The sequence below is a fragment of the Aulonocara sp. 'chitande type north' Nkhata Bay genome, linkage group LG16, assembly GCF_057382095.1.
Source record: "Aulonocara sp. 'chitande type north' Nkhata Bay isolate Kocher_YH1m ecotype deep benthic linkage group LG16, A_spYH_male_GT1.1, whole genome shotgun sequence".
In the NCBI taxonomy this organism is placed as follows: domain Eukaryota; kingdom Metazoa; phylum Chordata; class Actinopteri; order Cichliformes; family Cichlidae; genus Aulonocara; species Aulonocara sp. 'chitande type north' Nkhata Bay.
Genome location: NC_141359.1, coordinates 28,404,054 through 28,423,871, shown reverse-complemented (window position 1 = coordinate 28,423,871; position 19,818 = coordinate 28,404,054). Strand labels below are relative to the sequence as shown.

The following is a 19,818-nucleotide window of genomic DNA, read 5'->3' as shown; positions in this document are numbered from 1 at the left end:
GAATCTTAGCTTTGTAGCAGAAATAAGCATGTTTACAGTCTGGTACAAACTGTATAACTAACTGTATAACTAAAAAAAACACACAAATGGAAAATTCCTGTGTCTGGTTTTAAGACACTGCTCATGCTGCCACCCACACTGTAAAAAATCAAACTTGCAGTTGTTGAGCTTACAGTCATTTCTTTCACAATTCAACAATAAAAGTTCAGTTGGCCCATAAACTCAAATACATTAAGGGTTTCAACTAATCATTTAACGTTTTGGAGCAAAAGTTGGTCTCAGATGAAATTTATTGCTGGCAAAATGAATGAATTCAAGTTTTACATGAGTTGAAGCTATTGGCGCCTTTCTGTGCCTGAGTACGCATGCGCATCTCATATTTTTGGATGCTACGGGGTCTACTTTGCGCTTTTGCAAGGACTGAAAGCCACCTGGCCGTCTGCCTTAATGAGAACGTGAGGCTTTTTATACCAGGAGCTGGATAGATCGTTCATCTCAAGTTTCTAAAGGCAAGTAATGTTTCTTTTATTATATCAGACAGTATATGTTTGAACAGTCTCAATTTGTCTTTTAGAAATATCACAACTGAAGTTCTTTGTATTTTTCCGAAACTTAGCATAGCATTACTTTCTTGGCTAAGAGGCCTTGTGGCTTATGGGTATGTGTTTACTATATCATTTAAGATTCCATGTCACAAACTACGTGCCATGTCACAAAACAATGAAAATCCGACAAACTTCGCTACTAAAGAGGCGCGCTCATATCTGACAAGCCTCCGCGACACCCCCTATGCATATTTCATGAAGTGCAGTCTGTGGCCGCCATACCACCTAACGAAACAAAATAGGCTGGCTCACTCATGACCAACGGCAGCAACCCCCCGCCGCTATTTAAATAAAATAAAATAAAATAAAATTCGGGGGCGCCTGCTGCTATGTCTTAATTTGTTCGAATCACATTTAGCCAATAAAATGTGTGTTTTAGTTTCTGTGTGAACGGGGTGGTGGAGTCCTCATGGCCAGCGAGCTCCACTAAATGAACTAAATGAAATATGAGATGTGACAATATCGTTTATATCGATATAGTCTATGTTACATTATAATTATACTCGTGGAGCCGCAAGTTTGCCTCTCTTTCGTCCACTTTTGTCTCTACGCTGTGTTACTCCGCCTCTCTCCTTCACTGAACACAACTCCCCCTCCCCCATCGCTTCACCTGCAGGCAACGACAAGATGGACACGGCAGCTATCAAAGAGGAGCTGGTCGGTAGGGTTGCCAACTCCCTGAAAAATAAATAAGGGACACCTCGTGGCCAGGGCCGGGCGACCCAGTTGTCTTCACCCTTCCCAGTGTGGTGAATTTTCTAGCTCTTTTTTTGTGTGTGAAATTATTTTTTTAACCATTTGACTTGAAGTTGATTTAAGTAGATGCATATTCTATTCTTTGTGATATGAACACATGTGAAACAAATGATCATTTAGACATTTATTTTTAGCTCAAAATGACAACATTAACACAATAAAACAGGTCTCTTTCTTAAACAGAAGCCTGTCATGCTTAACTTTTGAGAATATAAGTAAATCTTTCTTTAAAAGAACTCTGTCCTGCTTAACTTAAAATAATAGAAAACAACAGAAAGAAAAATATTCTTGTAACAGTGCACATTTAGTGCATTTAGTACAATTGGCTTCAGTTGAGGTATTATTTCAGCTTTTCTAATCAGCTGCGCCTGTTTGTAAACCCGCTTGTTCCCATGATTACGCATCATAACTCATCATCATTATTCATCTATGTATTACTTTTATGTATTAGTCATCAATTTGTTGTAATCATCTATCCTTGCAGTTGTTTATTACACAAAATAAATTATATTATCACACTTCTGGCCACATAGCGCTGATATTCACTGCACATGCCCATATTAACGTTTTCCAGCCAGGTGTTTTCCTTTTCCCATTCTTCCCTTTCTCTGAGGGGAACAAACATTGCTGCTCTAACGCTGGGCTCACACTGTGCGATTTTTGGCCCATTTTGAGCCGATTTTTGAGTGATCGGACCGATTTTGGCCTTCATCGTGCGTCGTGTAGTATACGTGGGGTAAAGAGAAGTGATTAACACCTCACGACCAGCTCCCGATCATCAATCGCTCGTGAGGGTGTCACCACAGGCGCTCACACGCAAACGTAAACGTTGGTGAAAAAGACGGCGCAGCACGGCTGTGCAGCGTGTGATCTGGACACAAGCGATGGAGGCACTAGTGATGGGATTTCCGGCTCTTTTTACAGATCCGGCTCTTTCGGTTCGGCTCACTAAAAAGAGCCGGCTCTTTCGGCTCCGAACCGGCTCTTCAGGTTGTTTTGTTGCTTTAATTAATTTATTATTAACAATAATATAAAATTATGCACAAAAGGAATTACTAATGTAAAAAAAGTGGTTTTATTTATATATGTTTATATATAAATATATGCGGTGGCCCCTAGAGACAAAACACGTACAAACTCCAAAACACATTTCTAGCATGAACTGAACTTCCAAAGCAGAGCTACTAGATCACTTAAATTACACAATTGAAAGCATGTGTGTATTGTTTGTGTATTTATACACAGGCACTCATATATATATTCAAATAATTTAAAAAAAAGTTCATTTACCTGTTACTACCACACATCAAATCCGGTCGTTGGTACTTGCTGGCTTGTGTAGCCACAAGATAACAAAGGCTCAACACTGCGCCCAGCATCCTGGAGCACTTCTGTTGTCTTTTGTACGTGTTTTGAGTTTTTATGTGCTTCTGAGTTTTTACGTGCTTCGGAGTTTGTACGTGTTTTTACGTGTTTTGGAGTTTTTACGTGTTTTGGAGTTTGTACATGCTTCAGAGTTCGTACATGATTTGAAGTTTGTATGTGCTTTGTCTCTAGGGGCCACCGTAAATATACTTTTATTTATTCACTCCACATAAAATGTAATAAATAAATCACATAATACAAAAATCAACTATTCACATTTCAAGTTTTAACTATTTAAATTTTCAGCTTTTTTCTTTTACAAATTTAAAGTGAAAACAACACAAAACACTGCAAACCACAACACAATTAAATATAAATTATAATATGAAAACAAAAAGAAGATGCATATTCTCTGTCATATGGACCTGCATGAATAAACTTTCTGAATCCTTTATCATCTGCAACCGAAAATAGTTGTGGATGATTACTATACCTTTCTAATGTTGTTGTCCCTGCCTCTCTTTCTCTCTCTCTGGCTCTGTTCCTGTGCTACTGAGTGTAACTACCGCCCCTCCCCCCCTCTGCCCAGCGTAAAGCACAAGGCTCGCTTGCAGAGTGCAGCGGAAAAAAGTGCGAGAGAGAGGCTGAGAGAAAGAAAAAAAAAAAACACGTGACGGCTCGCGATAAGGAGCCGGCTCGCGTCGTTCACGTCAAAGAACCGGCTCTAAGAGCCATTTCGTTCGCGAACGACCCATCACTAGGAGGCACAACTTGTAGAACTTTGGAAAGCTCATCCGAGCCTTTTCGATGTGGCATCACACAATTATCACGACCACAACAACCGTGAAAATAGTTGGATTTACATTGCTGCTCAATCACAGCTGCCTGATCAATGTTTTTCATTAGCAATTTAGCAAAGTTGATGGTGGTGGTGTGTCTGTGTGAGTGAAAGACAGAGAGAGCGAGCGACAGATTATCTGTTATAACCTTCATTTTATGGAGGCACAGTGTGAGCACTCAGGTCGCATCAGAGCATCGGGCGGTATAGTGTGAGAGTACATCGTGACCTATGAACTTCTAACCCCTGCGAGTCAATCGTGCAGTTTGAGCAGGAGCTGAATAACGTGACTGAAAAAAATCGCACAGTGTTTGCCCAGCTTTAGGTGTACTGTCATCCGAGACTTGCACCGCAGAGTCGGCGTTTGTTCCCCTGTTGGCCATGCTTCTTGTTGTGGTCATCTGTTGTCTTCCGGTATTTTCTCCGCAAGCGACCTTTCCTCGACCAATGAGATGAGCGGTAATCTGAATTGTCATACTCGAATTGTCATAAGTGTGCTGTCAGCTCATTGGTCACAAAGCAGGAGAGGGGCTGGGAATTATGTTTTCAAACAAAGCGTTAATTCCATAAACATTTATAGACTACTTTTGATTCTCACTGTATTACGGGACAAAGTGCGTCCCTTATTAGCTCAATACGGGACGTGTACTTTTGTTTCGAAATACGGGACGATTCCGTATTTTAAGGGACGGTTGGCAACCCTACTGGTCGGTAAAAAGAAAACATTTGAAGATTACTATTTTAGTGCTGTCAGCGTAAAGTTAATGCCATAACTGCATTAACGGGGCAAATCTCCGTTAACTAGTTACTGCGGATCACCCCGTGCGTGGGGCTGGGTGGCGTTAGTGAGCTAACCGGGCTAACGCGTTGACGCACGGCCTAAAATCCTTTCATCTCAAAAATCGACAGTCTGCCTTATGCATGAATTCTGGTTGTGCTTACTGACCTCGAACCAATTTTATGTGGTACACAGCTTAAAAAAATATGTCAAATGTTTTGGTACGACTTTGGTAAGCTATGAAGCTGCACTGCTTGATGGATTGTTGGAGCATTACGGCTGATACGAGTGATACGTACTCTGCTTCAACGTAATATTACCATATTATGTGTGTAAGGACCATAAATGGCACCTGTAAGAGACACGGTTACAAAGAGGATTTCAAACTCCAGGCTGTCAGTTGCGCAGTAGAACTTGGAAACAGAGCAGCTGCAAAATCTGTCTTTGTTATTATGCTCAGCATCTTTTATTTTACATTTTGACTGCACAATTGTGAGCTTTTTGTTATGCACAAAACAACATTGTTTTGGTTTATTTATGGAGCACCATTAATAAATGCACTGATAATTTAAACAGATGCTTCAGGAGTTTTATCCCACTCATACTCTCAATCCAATGTTTGTCATTCTAAGTTGTAAAACCAATCACACAAAATTATCCTTTGCTTACATAATACATCCCAGTATACTGTTGGTGCATTCCATGTAGAATACAATTTCTTAATAATAAATTAAATAAATTAAACATTTGATGTAATGTATGTTTTGTAAATTATTTGTTTTACTGTGTTTCACATGGCATTTTACAAGGCAGAATCAGCTCACTTTAGTGAGCCAAAAAAATTAGGACAGGAGAAAAAAATTCTTAAGTAATGTCAGGAAGCTGGCATTTTATTTTAAAACTAATTGCTATTTTTATTTATTTAGAGAATTAAAAGCCAACTCCAGACCACTGCTTGTCCTGATTTATGAGGGACTGATGAGGAGTTGGTAAGGAGAGGAATCAGAACAGGAGTGCCTGCCCCCCCGCCCCAAACACATTATCAGGTAATGTAACTTTGGTAATTTGAGATTAATTCAGGTTTCTTTTGAATTGTTGACACTGTCCTCTCCTCTCTTCTCATTATAGCTTTTGTATGCAGTGCCAGTTCTGCTCTTTTGTCTGTTCAAGCCAAGAAGTACTCTTAAGACATCACCAGCTACGACATAGAAGAGGATTTCATTTGCCCTGTGTTTACAGTGACTGCGTCTGTTCGTTCAGGACACGAGGGGCATTGAAGTCTCACCTCAGCAGATCACACAACAGGGCTAAGAAACCAGATAGAAGTTGTTCACATCCTGCCATCTGATGTTTTGAATCTGTTTGTTAGTGACTATCTATCAAGATAGGTTTGATATTCTGTCTGACAACACCACCTTTAAAATTGGATGAGTAACATTTGTTACAAAAATTTTTTTGTGTTTTTGGAAGGACTTTATTTGTGGCTGAATGTTGTCAGTATGTTAAAAATGGCTGATCTCAAAAGTCAACATTGTCAGTGGTGCAGTTGTGTTTGAACACAAAGTTATTTGAAAATCAACTGTGTAAACATTCATTGGTACAACAGGGAGCACCTCATGAAAACTATGAAAGATACTTTTTCTAAACTTTAGGAAATTGATTGGCAAAACAAAAAAATATGTTGTGTAAACTTCAGGAAATACGTTGCCGAAACTAAAACTAATACCTTGTGTAAACTTTAGGAAATACGTTGCCGAAACTAAAACTAATACCTTGTGTAAACTTTAGGAAATACGTTGCCGAAACTAAAACTAATACCTTGTGTAAACTTTAGGAAATACGTTGCCGAAACTAAAACTAATACCTTGTGTAAACTTTAGGAAATACGTTGCAAAAACAATAAAATATGAGTTGAGAAAAAGGACAATTATTAATTTTGTCAACACAAAAACATTAGCTAAAGCAACTTATCTCCTAAACTTGAAATTATAAGTTATCCATCAGAACCTAAAAACGTAAATGCAGTCGGTTGCCTTGAGTTTTTAAGTTTTAGCAACGTTTTTTTTTTTTACAGTGCAGTGCCGTGTCAATCACTGTGCTTTGAGCCACTTGCTTGCCGACAGTAGATGTCAGGACAGCAAATCTCTGCATTTGCTCTACAAATAGGTGATCTACCCTCCAATCCATCATCTGCTGCCACCACGCAGTTCCATCCGTGCCCTACAGTCCCCAGTGTTGTCAATGAGATGCAGTGAGGATGCAGAAATGTAGTTTATCGGCATAGTCTGTTTTCGTAAGAGCGAAATGCAATGTTTTTTTTCGCTTTAGTGCATTTATTTGTATAATTGTGTAGATATTCACATACAAGAGCAGAAGAAGAAAGAGAAAATAAATTTACTGTGTACATGTTTTTTCCACATAACACTTGTTGAGAGGGATTTGTCCCTGCAGGAGAGAGGTCAGAGTGGAACTTCTATGCCTCTAATAGCATCATGGACCAAATGAAAGAGATCATACCATTATAACATATTCTTCCATAGTCTTGTATTATACAGTATCTTTGTAACTTAAGAGTAAATATAAAGATTTTTAAAAATATTTTCTGTAATGTTTAGAGGAACATAGCAACCTTTAGTAAAGAGTGGGTGGCTATTAAGTCTTGTTCAACATAAAGGAGTCGGCTGTTCAGTTTCTTTAAGTGAATTTTTAATAATTTAGTTTTTGCCTGTGAAAATTAGCATCCCTATGAATATCACAGTGAATTACCAATACACATTTCTACCCAAAATCATTAATCGTTATTTATCAGTACTGACACACCAAATTTCAGTATCCTAAGATATAACCTCCACCAGTAAGCAAAAGACCATGGCTTAACTTTAGCTTCAGAATTATTGCTTACGGGGATATGAAAAATGCATACTTTTATACACTGTGGGGATAACTACTGTAGCACTTTGGTCAACATCTGAGTTCTTAGAAATGTAATAAAGCCATTCTGTCAGGCTCAGGAGGGACTCGGAGGCAGACCGTCACTTAAGTTCGTAATTTATTTACACACACAGACACCAGGTGCGAATATATACAGGTGAGGGGGCACAGGAAGAGGGTCTCCGGGAAGCACAGGCAGGGGAAGAAGAGGGCTATGTACAACATCCACTGAAGCTCAGGTAGCTCGGACTCCGGCTTTAGCTCACCAACGGCGGTCCTCAGGCTGGCGAGAATCCTGGCACAGAGAGGAAAGGCAGGTGAGTAGTGGCACGACAGAAACTCGAAAAACGGCTCAGATAAGTGATGACACTGACGAGTGTTACACAATAATCCAGCGAGGAAGCACTCTCAGCAGCCGCCTTAAGAAGTGAGTGATGATTGCTTGCAGGTGTCCGAGCCAGGGGCTGGAGCCGTCATGACTCCGCCCCGGTAGAGCGCAGTGCAGGGGAGAGAGAGAGATGCAGCACAACAAAAACACTTGTAGCCATACAGAGTCAGCCGAGAAGGCACAGGGTCATGACAGTACCCCCCCCTCAACGGGAGCCCCTCGGCGACCCACCTGGCTTACCCGGATGCCGCCGGTGAAACTCGCGGAGCAGACCAGGAGCCAGAACCGCCGACCGGGGCACCCAGGAACGTTCCTCTGGCCCGTAGCCCTCCCAGTCCACCAGGTACTGGACGCCCCGCCCCCGCCGCCGAGAGTCCATAATGCGGGTGATGTCAAACACTTCCTGCCCATCCACGAGCCGGGCGGGCGGAGGGGGCCCGGAAGGAGGGCACAACGGGCTGGAGAGCACGGGCTTGACCTGGGAGACATGGAAAACATTATGGATACGCATATTGCGAGGCAGCTTCAGACGGACGGATACCGGATTGACCAGGGCCTCAATCTCAAACGGACCGATGAAAGCCGGGGAAAGTTTCTTCGACTCTGCACGAAGGGGAACAAAGCGTGAGGAGAGCCATACCTGTTGCCCAACTGTATAGGCAGGCGCAGGGATCCGGTGGCGGTCAGCGATCTCCTTATTGCGCTCCGCCGTCCGCAGCAGAGCGGCTCGGGTGGACCGCCAGGCCCGGCGGCACCTGCGGAAATGATGTTGTACCGATGGGACGGCATGCTCACCCTCCACGGCCGGGAACAGGGGTGGTTGGTAGCCCAATGAGGCTTCGAACGGCGACAGTCCAGTGGCTGAAGAGGTCAGGCAGTTGTGGGCGTACTCAATCCAGGGGAGCTGCTCGCTCCAAGTGGCCTGGTTGAGAGAGACGACACAGCGGAGTGCCGCTTCGAGCTCTTGGTTGGTACGCTCGGCCTGTCCATTGCTCTGAGGGTGGAAGCCCGAAGAGAGACTGACCGCGGCGCCGATCTGCACGCAGAACTCCTTCCAAACCCGAGAGGTAAATTGGGGTCCCCGGTCGGAAACGATGTCCATCGGAATGCCATGAAGCCGGAAGACGTGGGTGGTGAGCAGCTGGGCGGTCTCCAGGGCTGTAGGGAGCTTGGGGAGGGCGATGAAATGAGCCGACTTAGAAAAACGGTCAACAATAGTAAGGATGGTGGTGTTACCGGATGACGGTGGGAGCCCCGTAACGAAGTCCAGCGCTATGTGAGACCATGGCCGTCCTGGCGTGGGGAGTGGTTGAAGAAGCCCGGCGGGTGGTCGGTTGGGACGTTTGTTCCGGGCACACGTGGTGCACGCCATAACGTACTCCCTGGCGTCCTTGTCCAAGGTGGGCCACCAGAAAAACCGCTGCAGGAAGGTGATGGTGCGGCGGGCTCCTGGATGACAGGTGAACCGGGCAGTGTGGCCCCAGTGGAGTACCTGAGGTCGGACAGCAGCAGGGACAAACAACCGACCAGGGGGGCCCGTCCCCGGGTCGGGGTCAGTATCCTGGGCCTCGCGCACGAGAGCTTCGATCTCCCATGTGACAGCTCCAACAACACAGGTAGCTGGAAGAATCGGTTCTGGATCGGAGTCTCCTTCCGTACTGGAAAACTGACGGGAGAGTGCATCGGGCTTCACGTTGCGCGACCCTGGTCTGTAAGTGATGGTGAAATTGAATCTTGTGAAGAAGAGGGCCCACCTGGCTTGTCGTGAATTTAGGCGTTTGGCGGACCGGATGTACTCAAGGTTCTTATGGTCGGTCCACACGATGAATGGGTGTTCCGCGCCCTCAAGCCAGTGCCTCCACTCCTCCAGGGCCAGTTTGACCGCTAGCAGCTCCCGATCACCAATGCCGTAGTTCTGTTCTGCGGGTGAGAGACGACGAGAAAAGAATGCACAGGGATGGAGCGTACCTTCAAATCGTTGAGACAGAACTGCTCCCACTCCAGAGTCCGAAGCATCCACCTCCACCACGAACGGTTGCCTGAGGTTGGGCTGACGGAGGATGGGGGCGGTAGTGAACTTCTCCTTTAGTAGGGAAAAGGCCTCCTGAGCAGAGAGGTCCCACTGAAAAGGAACTTTGGGAGAGGTAAGCGCAGTGAGAGGTGAGGCGATCTTACTGTAGTCCTTTATGAAGCGTCGGTGGAAGTTGGCGAATCCTAGGAACCGTCGGAGTTGCTGGCGGTTCGGCGGTTGAGGCCAGTCCACCACGGCCCGGACCTTCTCGGGGTCAGGTTCGAGATCCCCCTGAGAGATGATATAGCCAAGGAAGGCCACAGTGTCAACGTGAAATTCACATTTCTCCGCTTTCACGAACAACCGGTTCTCCAGGAGGCGCTGCAGGACCTGCCTCACGTGACTCTCGTGCTCCGCCTGGGACTTAGAGAAAATGAGAATATCATCAAGGTACACAAAAGCACATCGATTAATAAAATCCCTCAGAACATCGTTAACAAGGGCCTGGAAGACCGCGGGCGCATTGGTTAAGCCAAAGGGCATGACGAGATACTCATAGTGTCCGATATGAGTGTTGAAAGCGGTCTTCCACTCATCTCCCTCCCGGATCCTCACCAGGTGGTAAGCGTTTCGCAGGTCCAGTTTGCTGAACACCGTGGCCCCCTGGAGTAGTTCGAAAGCAGAATTAAGGAGGGGAAGAGGGTACTTGTTCTTTACTGTGATCTTGTTGAGGCCGCGGTAATCAATACATGGCCGGAGCGTCTTGTCTTTTTTTGCAACAAAGAAGAATCCTGCCCCCACGGGGGAGGATGACGGGCGAATTAACCCAGCAGCCAGAGAGTCGTTGACGTATCTCTCCATGGTTTCCCTTTCGGGCTGTGTGAGGCTGTAGAGGCGGCCAGAGGGGAGAGGCGCCCCAGGGAAAAGATCAATGGCACAGTCATAGGGCCGGTGTGGTGGAAGCGAGCCCGCCTCATCCTTACTAAAAACTGCTGCGAGGTCATGATAGACGGAAGGAACCGAAGACAGTTCTGGTGACTTTGAAGGCTTCCCGGGGGGGGGAGAGGGAGCAGATGGCGTGGCGGCCCGAAGGCAGGTCATGTGGCAGCCCACACCCCACCCCATAACTTGCTCCTTCTTCCAGTCGATGTGTGGGTTGTGTTGTGAAAGCCATGGATAACCTAGTACGAGCGGGGTTACTGGAGCCTTAAACACACAGAAACAAACGTTCTCAACGTGGTTACCGGAGAGAGTGAGTGTGACAGGTAGGGTGACGTGCGTTATGTCAGGCAACCGGTGACCAGACAGGGCGGACACGCGGAGAGGATGAGGCAGTGGTCGTGTGCCAATGCTGAGCTTGGAGACTAGCGACGCATCAATGAAATTCTGTTCTGCACCAGAGTCAATTAACACAGAGAGGGAATGGGACAACGACCGGAGGGTGAGTTTAGCAGGCAGCAAGAGACGGGGAAGAGGCTTGTTGCTGGACAGGTCGCCCACCAGTACCCTCTCAATTACTGGCGGGCGCCCCCTTTTGCCAGCGCCGGGCAGGCAGAGATGTAATGCCCCTTGCGACCGCAATACAGACACTCACCCGCGGAAAACCGGCGTTGTCGCTCCGCAGGGGTGAGTCGAGAACGTCCCAGCTGCATGGGTACCTCCTCCTCAGTTCCAAAAGCTCTAGCCTCCCGTGCGTCGGGTTGGGGCTCCCGAAAAGCCAGGGGCTCGCGAAACTGCTGTCTTCGTGAGCTCTGGCGCGCCCGCAGGCGATCATCCACCTGAATACACAGGGACATCAAAGCATTTAGAGAAGCAGGAAGCTCACGCATCATTATCTCATCCTTGAGCTCTTCGCGGATATTATTTAACAGAGTGGTCTTCAGGGCCTCAGGTCCCCATTTGGTCTGTGCAGCTAGAGTCCAGAAATCAACAGAAAAGTCAGCCATGCTTCGCCTACCTTGCTTCAGATTAATCAAACGATAGCCAGCTGCCTCTGTACTAGAGCCTTTATCAAACACCGACTTGAAGCGCGACAGGAAGTCGTCATAAGACATTCCGGGGCAAGCCTGCAGCTGGGCCTGGGCCCAGGCCAGGGCTCGATCACGTAGTAGCTGGGTGACGTAAGCGATCTTAACCCCGTCAGAAACAAACACATGGGGCAGTAATTGAAAGTGCATAGAACACTGCAACAAAAATCCCGCACATTTTCCCATCTCCCCAGAAAAAGCCTCAGGTGAAGGCAAAAGCTTATCCAGCGAAACCGCGGAGGCTACTGATGATACCACGCTAGCAGCCTGGGTAGCTGTGGCTGTTGTAGTGACGGCAGGAGCGTGCGTTACCTGGGGAGGGGCCGCGGGAGGCTGGTCCTCGGCCAGCGGAATCCGTTGGGCGAAGGCCTGCGTTAGAGACGCCACGTCTCCGCTGAGCTTCACCAGCATTTGCTCGTGTCGGTGCAGAAGCTCCTCCAGAGACATAGGGGCTGTCGCTGCCGAGGCTGGGCCTGCTGAGTCCATAGCGGTGGCTGGATTATTCTGTCGGGCTCAGGAGGGACTCGGAGGCAGACCGTCACTTAAGTTCGTAATTTATTTACACACACAGACACCAGGTGCGAATATATACAGGTGAGGGGGCACAGGAAGAGGGTCTCCGGGAAGCACAGGCAGGGGAAGAAGAGGGCTATGTACAACATCCACTGAAGCTCAGGTAGCTCGGACTCCGGCTTTAGCTCACCAACGGCGGTCCTCAGGCTGGCGAGAATCCTGGCACAGAGAGGAAAGGCAGGTGAGTAGTGGCACGACAGAAACTCGAAAAACGGCTCAGATAAGTGATGACACTGACGAGTGTTACACAATAATCCAGCGAGGAAGCACTCTCAGCAGCCGCCTTAAGAAGTGAGTGATGATTGCTTGCAGGTGTCCGAGCCAGGGGCTGGAGCCGTCATGACTCCGCCCCGGTAGAGCGCAGTGCAGGGGAGAGAGAGAGATGCAGCACAACAAAAACACTTGTAGCCATACAGAGTCAGCCGAGAAGGCACAGGGTCATGACACATTCACTACCACATTAAAATGACACTTCTTTAATACGGCTTCCATAGTGTGAAATGCATCCCATCATGCATCACAAACTTTAGATTTTCTATGAGGTCCGTAGATGGGGCACCTCCCACAAGAATTGCATGCAATTTTAACACTGTTAATGCAGTCCCCAAGCAAAACGGTGGTACCCATTCAAATGCAATTGCACTTTTATGTGTTTAACTATTGACCTGAAAAGAACAACTGCATTAATTTGACTACATGGTGCTTCATGAGAGCTACAACAGAGAGATGGCAGTGGTGGGATTTGACTGTCTCAGAACATGCGGTCAGGAGCAGCAGCGTGGGCACTGTGTATGTGTATGTGCATCTCACACAGCTCGACTGATAATAGAAAGAGAAAAAACTGAGATTTAAGCCATGAAATGGAAGAAAAGGGGAATATGTTAAAGACTGGAATAGACTGTCTTTCTATGAGTTACAGACTTAAGAGTGCGTACAGATACACTTTGGTGTGCTTAATTAAATTCTCTACTATTCACACAACCTTTGAACATCATGACATACCCAGACAACTTCAGCAACATTGTGCATACAGACCCACTAATTTAGACAAATCTAAAATTAATTATGACAACACATGCCAGAACGCCTTCCAAACATTCCCGATGTCACTTGCCAAGACCCTAATAATGTCTTTCTCTTTTGTCCTTGTTGGTCATCTTTGCTAGTCAAGTTAGCATACATTTTCCTGTAAATGGATCAACAATGCTACTGGTAGCTAGCACAGAAACAGCTTTTTTATTAGGTAATAACTGTTGAGTTTGTTAGAAAAGGTCACATTTAAAATGAACTGTCATATAAAAAAAGGAAAAAAAGAATGTTTTTACAATATATGTTTGTTTTAGCTCCCCTTCTGTAATGCTAGGTAGATGCTAAAGTACCACAACCACAACTTTATTGACATATGCCGATTCGAAATAAAAAAAGGAAAAAAAATCAAAGGCTATTTTATTATCTGCAGGCAGGAACACAGAGCAACGTTACTTTGTTACTTTTTAGTGAGTATGAGTCAGCTGGACTCAAAATTGGGCTCCAGCACATAAAGAATAAACGTATTTGATATTATGATGCATTACATATGCCTATCACATTTAATTTTTAATTAATTTAGGGTGATGTAATGTTGTTCCATTGTTCTAACTGACTTCAACTCCCACTTTTAAGCGTAATATTTATATTTATATATTTATATATATATATAATATAATATATATATATGTGTGTGTGTGTGTTAGTACTTAAATGAATCCATTTTATTCTCTGTGTCACCCTAAAGGAGAAGTGTTAAGCTCTTTTCTGATGTATAGTAAATGTCATGGGGGTGTTGGCCAAGGTCCCATCCCCCAAACCTACGCCTCTCCTTCACCAAGATAATTGCATTCACAGGCTGCTGATTAAATTTGGCCCATCCTTCATGAAATTGTTTCCTATGAGTCTTTATGAAAAATGGCTGAGATTTAGGGATTATAGTATTATACCCGAGCAAGGCAAAGCATCTGCTGAAACACAAGAAGAGGGAAAAAAAATAAAATAAAATCATGACAGAATTGTTAGGGGGGTGTGGGGTGCAGCCTTCCTTATTTACAACTTGAACTGTGATAAGCCCTCATAATCTGAGCTTTATGGATAGGAGAAGAGCAGAAAGGAAGCGGAGAAAAATCATATTCCAATACTTCGAGATAAGACACATCTACAAGCAAAGAAGACAAAACCAAGAAAACAAATTGGGAACTAGACAAAATAAAATATAGAAAATAAAGAAATAAATAAAGGTTGAAAAGATTATCAAGGGAACATACAAGCAAGTGATTAAAAAAGAGTAAAAGGACCTTCAATTGCTGCTGCTGAGGGCCACTTAGCTTATCAAGGCTGATGTGTGATCAGCCTGCCAGCTGAATTAAAATGAGTCACGCTCTCTGCTCTGGAATGGACAAAACAAACCAGGGTCTGAGAGGGGAAAAGAAAAAGAGAAGGAAAGATGGAGAGACTGAGAAGAGAGAACGGGTATGTACCACAAGCATACCAAGTATGTTGGTTTTACCCAGAGGAAGCTGACTTTAGTCAGTGCATGATTTGCTAAGGCAACAACACGTTACCGAGACCTTGTTTTTTCAAGTCAAATGAGAGATAGTGAGTAACACACTGCAGACCATGGCTGCTACTTTGTTTACACACCTCAAATATGTAGTGAGCATTATCTGTACATCAAGACTCAGTAGATTTAAAGCCAAGGGATTAAGCACATAATCAAAACGTATTAACTTAATGTATTCCTTTTTGTTTTTTTGGTTAGAAAGGTTCAGCTACTCAGCACTGATCTGACACAAACAGGTAAAAAAAGGTCTTGCTATTAGCAAGTAATAAGACACCAAAAGAACAACTGGCAAATTAAGCAAAGGTGAGGTAGTTTTGAACTGAGTAAGATTTCATATAACTTTTCCAAAACTTACAATATTCACACCCACTTAACACAGTCACTAGCCAAGCATACTGAAGTGAGAAAGAAGGCAGGGTTTGAACTTCTCTATCAAGCTCTCTTCTCACTACACAGCTATTTTTGGCACATAGTGTGTACACAACCATGTTGTATACACACTATGACTGCCTTCCAGGAGAGATTATCTGAAATATGTGCCATCATCCCCATATTTAATAACTATAATGCTTTCTTCCTCTCTGTAACAGTTAGGTCTTCATTCAGTTTTTGAATATGATCCTTTGGAACACTAAAAAGATTGCTGCTTTGCCTTGGTTGTTTGCTTAACTAGCTCTTTTTTGAGCAGATCTCTTCCTTAGAATGCATACAGAAGGGACAAACAGAGATATTGTCCCATTAAAAGACACACTACAGAAGTTCTCAAATTACAAGGCCTTGTTTCAAAACCCCATGCACTGTAAATATCCAAACACAATTCCAATAAAGAGTAAAATCCAAATAAAAACAGAATGGATCTGCACAGAATCTTTTACTACCTCATTAAAAATATTACCTAATTTCAAATTTCATTGCGACATGTCAAAAATGTTGGGATAAGGTCAAGTTTACCATTGTGTAGAATCCCTTTTTCTTTTAATAACAGTCTATATTCTGGGAACTCAGACCAGTTGCGGAACTTACTATTTAAGCTTCGTCTTTGTTATATATCTGATTTTACAACATGCCAATTTTTTTCAATTGGTGAAAAGTCTGGATTGAAGCAGGGCAGTTCAGCACTTGGCCTCTTCTGCTGTGCTGTTGAAGCAGATTAATTCAATTCTCTTGTTCGGATGAGAACACATGTTGCATTAAAACCTTTATATACCTTTATATTCCTCTACACCCCCCCCCCCCAATTTTTGCACATGTCGAGGAGCGTGTCAGGCTACATTACACTGTGTGTTATACTTGTATAACTATGCATGTGACAAATAAAGAACCTTGAACCTTGAACCTTTCAGCTCTAACGGTGAATTTCCAAACGGCAATTCCATAGGCACTGATACACCTTGATACCATCTGAAATGCAGGATTTTCAGTGACCACTGATAATATGTCAGGTGGTTTAGCGACATAGTTTGTTGCAGATTAGCAAACGTCTGCCCATCTTTATGTTTGAGAAACTCTGCCTAAGATGCTCATTTTTACCCAGTACTGACCTTTACCGAGTTAACATAATTAGGTGCAAAATGTCCTTCAAGCTGTTTCTTTTTAGTACCACCTAATTTTTCTAGCCTTTTGTTGCCCCTGTCCCAACCTTATTGAGACATGTTGCTGCCATTAAATTCAAAATAAAGAGGGTTTTTTTGGTTTCTTTGGCATGCAGCATCCCAACTTTTTCAGAAATGGGTTCATATATAGATTTTAAACTTTTTGAGCAGCAGCATCAAGGGTAAAAAATGATGGGCGATCGTGGCTCAAGAGTTGGGAGTTCGCCTTGTAATCGGAAGGTTGCCGGTTTGAGCCCCGGCTTGGACGGTCTCGGTCGTTGTGTCCTTGGGCAAGACACTTCACCCACTGCCTACTGGTGGTGGTCAGAGGGCCCAGTGGCACCAGTGTCCGGCAGCCTCACCTCTGTCAGTGCGCCCCAGGGTGGCTGTGGCTACAATGTAGCTTGCCATCACCAGTGTGTGAATGTGTGTGTGAATGGGTGGATGACTGGATATGTAAAGCGCTTTGGGGTCCTTAGGGACTAGTAAAGCGCTATATAAATACAGGCCATTTACCATTAAATAATGTATGTCTAGCTTCTTTTAAAAATGAAGGACATCTACTGCATTCTGCATTCATATTGTCTAATTGTATGATATAGTGTGAGATTTTCCAGTTTTACCACTTTATTGTTTGGAATTGAACGTTAAAAGAAGAAGAACATAGAACAAGTTTAATAAAGACAAAGAACCAATAAAAGCTAAGATCATGGATGACTGAGATGCACTGATGCAGTCGCTAATGAAGCTTACATTGATTACTTTTAATGTGTACCGTCTTGCACAAATTAACCTTTGAGTGCCTTTGTCTCTAAAGTCTCAAGATAGTGAGGCCACTTAACATATTTTAATAACCACTTGGATTTCCTACTGTTATGTCTGATGCCAGCCATCATATTCGAAGAGCACGATTGTGTTGGATCTTGCCATATGCACAATCCTGACCAAAGTGACCTCTTTGTATTGGAAAATAGAATAGGTCCCACTTAATATGAATAGGACAACCTGGAAGATTGCGAAGACTGATCCAGAGCTTTAACAAAGAATACCACTGGTGAAAAAAAAGCATGTACCACAGACAGAAACAATTAAAATTTAAATATTTAGTGAAGCCATGGCTGGTGATGCATGTATTAACACCCATCATATCTGTGTGGAAAAGTGAGATGGACAAAAAAGTCTTTTTCATGTCCCATTACCCACCACTGCCCCCATCAATAGCTGTTCCACTTACCCAAGGCTTTGGCCTTAGAGACAAAAATAAGCATATTAATTATTAAACGGCCAGGGGAGTAAGGGGCGAACTTGTCGGGTCCGAGGGTAATATGTGTGTTTATGTGTGTGCTGGCACTAGTGAAAGATATTAAATTTAGGTTTGACAGCAGTGTCTTTTAAATTCACATTAAGCATTTTTAATAAAAATGTAACACCTTTTATCCAGCTGTTTAAATATGTACTTTATATGTTACCAGGATGTAGGATATTCTGAAAGACTCGAGGTTTATACACTATCAAACGCTTAAAGTCCAATATAGGTTTTTGATTTCTGTTTTAACATGTCAACATAAAATTTAATGAAAAAAAAAACTGTTTACACTGTCAACGGTTACAAAATAAACAATTTAAAAAAGTTAACAAGAAACAGTATTTTCTGTGTGATTTTAGGATTGCTTTCTATGAATATCAACCATCTCGTGTCTTTAAGAGTAAAAACATTTCATCATCAGTCCACAGGTGTCCATTTAGACCTTGTAACTAAGTTGATAAAAAGTGACATTTTCCTTAGTTACTTCGGAGACCCACGGAGCTGCCAGTCAGCTCCTATTTTATTTGCTTTCTTACTCATTTTGTTCCTCCTCTGAGATGAGCACTGAGCGCCTCTGACATCAAAGGCCTGTCAGAAACTCTGTCTGGTCAAAGTAAAAACTGTGTGTCAAGTTTGCACAGCTGTGAACTGACATGGTAAAGCCATAATGACAGCCAGTCAGTGACAGAAACTGAGCATGATGAGCACCATGTGATCGTTTTGAATTTTCAGAAACATAGAAAGAAAGACAATGAAGTCGATACAGTATAAACTGGAACTTTTAAATCTTTAAAAGTATGAAGCTCTTGACTGATTTATATGTATCCACACATATATTTACTTTATCTCTTTTGTACACTCAAAGCAGTGCTCACCTAATCAGGACAGGCGTAATTAATACAAAATACTTACAGAATTTATAAGATTTGTAATATTTTCATTGACCAAAACGTACATAGCTTTTGTGTTTTGTTTTGTTTTTTAAAGAAAAAAGAGACCCGTTTAATCAACAGTATGTATTTTAATATGCTTCTCTAGTGAAATAGTTTACTTATTTGTCCTTTGGAGGTATACTATTGTATGGACTTTGCGGTGTAAGTACCGCAAAGTCCAAGTCACACTGGCACACATGGTAATTTACATAATCTACAGAGGAGACATACATGCTTGGGCTCTTCTGTGTTTCCTGTTGGAACAAGAGGGAACAATTCAAACGTGGTTATGAAGTAAGAGAACAATGTCCTGTTGGTCTCTTGCCCAATTTTACATCTACATCGTGGCGGATCTATGTCTGATCTAAGCCACTGCCTGGGGGGATGGAAATGTTTGAGAAAAAGAGAAGAAGACTGTGTTTTGATTATTAATTGGCATTAAAATTCTTTCCACGCCTACTTTAACTTTTAATGAGGTGAAAGTCAACTCTCACTTAGAGGAGGCCGTAGAGGCTCCTTTAGGAAGGCAAACTGGTAATGAGTGGTATGTAGGTATGAGAATATTGTGATATTACCAGATAATATTGCAGTATTATCTGCTAAAGGGGAAGCTGAAGTAAGGTCATGTCCTGGAATATATTCTATTCAGTGAGGACAGACTGGTCTGCAGTGTAATCATAGGAAATGTAAATTGTTTATTGGAAAGAGACGAGTGTAGGGACTAGTGTAATGCATTCACACATTAGCATTCTTGCATGAAATAAAACAAGCAACCGAATAAAGAATGACATAAACTGCTGTTAGAACAGACAAAATTGTCAGTTCTATGTATCTGCATCAAAACACTTTAAAAGAAGTTGCTGACCAAAACAATCTCACTTAGGGAGGATAATTGATATCAGACTGCTTTAATAGCATACAGAAGAAGCAATCACTAATCTGCCCTGCACTTTGCCAGATGCTGTCTAAATGTGCAGTACTATACTAATGTCTTGAGCCGCTCCTCATTTCTTTAGCTCTTGCTTCCATGGAGCCAGACTTTTGTATAATTTGTGGTCTTGAGCAGTAGTTCTACAGTCTCCATTTTCAGAGGCTTTTCTTGTTTCTTGTTTGTTTTGTTTTG

General features: G+C 43.3%; 1 protein-coding gene and 1 long non-coding RNA gene across 4 annotated transcripts in view; one reads left to right on the top strand and one right to left on the bottom strand.

Annotated features, from left to right (window-relative positions):
* erbb4b (erb-b2 receptor tyrosine kinase 4b) overlaps positions 1-19,818 on the bottom strand; it is a 343,575-nt gene that overhangs the window by 116,566 nt on the left and 207,191 nt on the right. The gene's annotated exons all lie outside the window — the stretch shown is intronic.
* LOC147311762 (uncharacterized) lies at positions 986-6,617 on the top strand. Its single transcript, XR_015125400.1, has 3 exons — positions 986-1,262; positions 5,269-5,388; positions 5,471-6,617. It is a non-coding gene; the product is annotated as an uncharacterized LOC147311762 (long non-coding RNA).